At 52.5% G+C, this 5206-nt stretch overlaps 2 long non-coding RNA genes across 3 annotated transcripts; one reads left to right on the top strand and one right to left on the bottom strand.

Annotated features, from left to right (window-relative positions):
- Window positions 1-238: 238 nt before the first annotated feature.
- LOC114487396 (uncharacterized) lies at window positions 239-2159 on the bottom strand. Of its 2 annotated transcripts, none has more exons than XR_003682448.1 (3): window positions 1878-2159; window positions 1592-1744; window positions 239-1280 (listed from the first exon to the last, which is right to left on the bottom strand). It is a non-coding gene; the product is annotated as an uncharacterized lncRNA (long non-coding RNA). The 2 variants fall into 2 exon arrangements; XR_003682449.1 differs by having other exon boundaries at window positions 1874-2159.
- Window positions 1648-4624, top strand: LOC114487395 (uncharacterized). The gene is made up of 3 exons (XR_003682446.2): window positions 1648-1734; window positions 2507-2618; window positions 4526-4624. It is a non-coding gene; the product is annotated as an uncharacterized lncRNA (long non-coding RNA).
- The last annotated feature ends 582 nt before the right edge of the window (window positions 4625-5206 follow it).

Consider the following 5206-nt stretch of genomic DNA (forward strand, 5'->3'; position numbering starts at 1 on the left):
CCTGCCAGTGGATGAGGGGTATAGAGGGTGTCAGTGTGCGGAGATGTGTCACTGACGAGGTGACATGTGAGCTGCCCTCTGAAGGATGACAGAAATTCGCCAGGTGAAGGGAGGGCACTCTTGGCAAGAGAACAGCGTGAACAAAGCTCAGAGGCTTGGGGGTATGAAGTACGGAGAGGATGGTATGGGTATGAAAGTGCATGTGTGTCTGTGAGAGACGGAGAGACAGAGACAGAGAGAGAGGCTCCATTTATGTTCACATAACTTTCTTTGGTCCCTGATTTCCCCCTTGAGCCCCTGCCTCGGGGCTCTTGGCCCAGCTGTGACCTCTATGGGCCTCTCCCTGCTCCCCTGCGGGCTCAGAGCTTCTGCACTTGAGCCCCACAAGGGCTTCCCTGTTCCCTCAGCAGCTCCCGCCTTGACTTTGTTCTTCCTAAGCCTGCCCGAAGCTTGGCTTCCACCAGGACACTTGATCCCATCCCTTGGCTGGCAGTGGGGTGCGGCCCTCAGAGCAGCTGCAAGGATGGTGTTGACTCCAGATGGAAAGTGTTTCGAGAATCCTGACGTGACATCACACTGTCAGGACATCGCGCTGACGGTAACCCATCTGGGAGTGGTCAGGTGAAGTCATTGCCAGCCTTGCCGCTTGTCCAGGGCTGGCTCGGATCAAGGAGCTTGGCTTGGCGGGTGGGGATCTGGAACCAAGGGGTAGCACAGGGAGGGGCCTTCTGCGTGTCCCGACCATCGCCAGGAGCAGCCCAGAGGCAAACGGGTGCCCTTCCTGCGCTTCCCGTGACTTGAGCCCAGCGGAGGCCCCGCACTCACATCCCCGGCTGTGGGCGAGGCTCGTTTTGGCTGCTCTCTGCTCTCCTACCCACCTGGGGCCTTGGCCACCTCTCTTCCCGCAGGCCAGGCCTCCACTCCCGAAGGGCCACCAACGCTCTGCATGTGGCTTCTTTGGCCTCAGCCCTGCTAGCTCTGCTAAGCCGGACTGAGCCAGGTGAAGAGCGGGGGCTGCCCCAGCCGCCTGCCGGAGGGTGAAAGGGGAGCCCCGCCACAGCTGACATCCGCGCCCGGCCCGGACCCAGGGCTTGTCTTCAAGGCACCATCTGTTGCCTGCGAGGGCTGAGCGGGGACAGGAGGCTGGCACTGGAGCTCAGAAGGCAGGGCTGGGAGGCGGAGGTCATGGTGGTTTGGGGGTGCCCTTGGGGAGAGAGCACCCTTGTTACCCCCTCTTCTTCTGCCACCATCACCCACCTGTGCAGAGTTCGGACCTGGGACTGAAGAATAAGAGAGTTAGAAGTGATCAGCCCCCAGCTCAGGCTGGCTTGGCTTCCCCAGCATCAAACGCCTTCCCTTCTGGGGAAGCCAGAGGGCACAGCCAGATGGTCTACAGCCCAGGCAAGCGTCCAGTCCTAGGCATCACAGCGGTCACCGTGGAATCATGAGACTGGAACTGGGCACTGGGCACTGGGCCACAGGATGGGCTGCCTGGGGTAGGTGCCCTGGTTGGCTCTGCCCCTCCCCGGGAGCAGGCCAGGCTGAGCGCAGAGCCGGACACAGTGGGAGACACCTTGGGGTTGCAACAAACCTCCAGCTGGTCAGGACCCTCAGGACAGGACCGGGTTCACAGGGACGGGGGAACAAGAGAGCCATCTGGGCCCTTGGCCACCTGCTCCTGCCGCCTGCTGTTTGGAAGGGGCCAGTGGGTTGGAGAGAAGAGAGGAAGGGAAGGTGAGGGGATCTGAAGATCAGGAGGGAAAGGGAGAAGGAAGAGAAAGATGTGAGAGAGGAGAGGACAGAGAGAGGGAGGAGAGGGGCGAGGAAGGGCTACAGGTAACAGACGCTTAAACAAGATGGCAGATTTTCTTACATACAGCTGTAGGTAGGTAGTCCAGGGCTAGAGTGAAAACCAAGGCTTGCGTTCTTTTTCCACCATTCCTAACAATTCCAAGCTGCAGCGTGGAGGAAGGGGTGGGGGAAGGGCACGCCCCCCGCTTTAGGGACCCAAGTGGGCATTGCACACACGTCGCTTCCCCTGACAGCTCACTGGCCAGAATGTAGTCACCAGAGCTACCTCCAGCTGAAAGAGAAGCCGGGAATCTTAGTCTTGTTCTGCGTATCCATGTATCCAGAGTAGAAGGAATGAGAAAGAAGGAAACTGGATATAGGGTCAGGAAAATAAAGAGGAAGGGAAGCTCTTGGAAGGAGGAGGGGCAGGGAGAGGAAGGGAAGGAGGGTAAAACCCTTTGGAATAGCTTGTACTCGTGGCTAAACCTGACCTCCCAGCACACCTGGCTCCATCCCAGGGTGACCAGGTCTAGGGGTTTGTCATAGGCAAGTTCCTTGGGGGCTAGGAGCCCTTCCCCTTCTCAGAGACTGATTAACCTGCTTTTGGGGCCCAGACCTGAAGTGGGCTGTGGCTACTTCAGCGAGGTCTCTGGGGAAGGTCTGCATCTAATAAAAGGAAAGAAAATGAAGTGCAGTGTTTTGCTTTCCCACTTAGCCAAGAAGAGGCTCTGGAGTGTACCTGGCAGTCATGAGGAAGGATGTGATAAGTCATACTGAGTCAGACTCTTTCAGGATGTAAGGAAGGAACTTGTCCGGTTTTCCTCAAGGTACGTGAAGGTACATAAAACATGGGACCATCTCACATTATCAGCTAGGTCGCTCTGGATCACAAGTAACAGTAAACCCAACCAAAATGTTCAATAAGAGCACTTATTATCTCCCAAAACAAGAAGTCCAGAGGAGGGCAGTTCCAGGATCGGTTAATTCAATAGCTCTGTGATGTCTGGGCTCTGATTCCATTTCCCAGAAATTCCCATAGCTTTTCTGTTTGGTTGTAAGATGGCAGCTGGACTTCCAAGCACTATGTCCTCCTAAAATTGGTTTCAAAAGAAGTATTTTCCTCACCAGTACCATTTTATCTGAGAGGATAACATTTCCCAGAACCTCTCCATCAGAATTCCCCTTCTTTTGGCCAGACTGGGTTACATCTCTATCTCCCAATCAAAATACTGGCAAGGGGGAATGGGATTACCGCTTCCCACGGGATGGTTGGTTTAGGCCAATCATGATTCATCATCTGGGGCCCACCTTCTCTGAGTACACTGCATCTGGATTCTCAACAGACAAGTTCTGTTATCAAAGAAATAGGGCACCATGTTGTAGGAAGCCATGGCTCTTAGGGCAGACATTACTAATCACTTATAGCTTAGGCTTAGGGCAGACATTACTAATCACTTATAGCTCTCTTTCTCTGACAGTCATTGTCAATCAAAGTTGGCACAGAAGATAAAGCATGTGTCATCTCGGCCTTAGATAATGCGAAGTAAGGGAGCAATAATTCAGGGTATCTTTAGTGACCCAGTCATCTTATTGCCTCACATGGTGTCTTTAAATATGTCTACAAATTCTTTGACAATCTTTCCTTCAAAAAGTGGCAGCATATTCCCCTCCCCTTGAGCAGGGGCTGGACCTGGTGACTCATTTCTAATGAACAGAAAATGGCAAAAGTGATGGTGTGTGAATTGCGAGACTAGATATAAAAGGCAGTGGAGGTTTTGCTTTGTTCTCTCTTGGATCACTTGCCCTGGGGAGGCCAGCCACCATGCCATGAGAGCACTCCAGCAGCCCTACAAAGAAGTCCATGTGGGGAGGAACTGAGACTTTCTACCAACAGCCATGTACGGGAGCCATGCTGGAAGTGGATCTTCCAGTCCCAGTCAAGTCTTCAGATGACCGCAGTCCCGGCCAACATCTTCTCAAACTTTGGGGTTTGAGAAACCCCAAACCAGAACCCTCCAGCTAAGCCACTCTCAAACTCCTGACTTTCTCACAGAAACCATGAGATAATAAATATTTATTGTTTGAAGCCACCAAATTTTGGGGTAATTCATTGTGCAGCCAGAGCTGGGACTAGGGCAAAGCAAGTGAGGAACCCAACCCTGAAAATGAGTGCCTCCTTAGACTTTGTGCCCTGGCCTCCTCACTGGCCTTACCTTAGTCCCAACCTTGTGTCTAGCAGTATGTAAACCTCCATGCCCCTTTCCCCTTCCCAACATTCTCCAGCTTGTACTTGGGTGTCCTTGGCGTTCTGAAGAAGCTGGTTCCTTCTCAGGGTCCAAGGGTGGAGCATGTGACTAAGCCTGTCAGCACATTCCAGTACCCTTAGGTCACGGTGACAGGATCGGTTGTAGCATGTGACCCCCTCCTGTCCAATCAGAGTAGATGTCAAGCCTTTTGCTAGGGATGCTGGGTCAGATATGATTCCACTCTTGTGATTGAACAAGGTAAATGTAACCATGGGACTTCTGGTAGCTTTTTGGGGACCTCTGAGGGGAGTCAGTTTGGGGATAAAGCTGTTAGCAGGATACAAGAAACTGGGTCCTTGGTAATATTGTTCAGCTGCTAGATTAACACCTACCTAAAGCCAGCCTCCTCTCAGAACTTTTCAGCCCACTGAGCTAAGAATTTCCCTTTAAAACGTTTAAACCAGTTTGAGTCTGGTTTTCTGTTACAGGCAAAGGAAAGCCCAAATGTGATGTGAAACACACAGAGGAGACCCCACATTGGTTACTCACACAGATGCTGCCAAAGATCCAGCTGTTTCACACTGAGCAGAGCAAGTATCCAGATGTTCCGTCGAATGTTCTTGTTTCAGCCAGATGTTGACTATCTTGTAGACGGAGGGTTAACATGATTTAATGCTTAAAAGCAAATATTCCTCTTTTCTCCTCCCTCCCCTGCCCCCCATCTGGCGCCTGCCTATTCCTAGTCACGTCCAGATAGTCATTTCCCACCCGAATCCTCAGGTAGGTGCTATGATTTGTATCGTGTGGTACCGCCTACCCCACTTGTCTCCTTCCTCCACAGTTCTTTGGACCAGGAATTGGTATCTAGCCCACAGAGCCAGTCTAGACACCGGGCAACAACCCATGTGTGGCCTGGCATGAAGAGGCGAGCTGGGGCAATCAGAGTCTTTCTTTGTCTCTCTGAACTGAGATATCCTGAAGAAGGAAGTGGTTCCAGGCAGGGCCACAGAGCAGAGACGGGGCCACGGGAGAATGTTAAGCTAGCAAAAGTTATGCAGGGAGCAGAAATGAAGAGCAGGTGAGGCTACAAGGAGAGAAGAACTATCCTAGAGTCCATGGAAAGAATAACTGACTCCCTGAGAGAGGGAGTGAACTACGGAGAAAGAGAT

This window comes from Physeter macrocephalus, chromosome 12 (assembly GCF_002837175.3).
Source record: "Physeter macrocephalus isolate SW-GA chromosome 12, ASM283717v5, whole genome shotgun sequence".
Classification (NCBI taxonomy): domain Eukaryota; kingdom Metazoa; phylum Chordata; class Mammalia; order Artiodactyla; family Physeteridae; genus Physeter; species Physeter macrocephalus.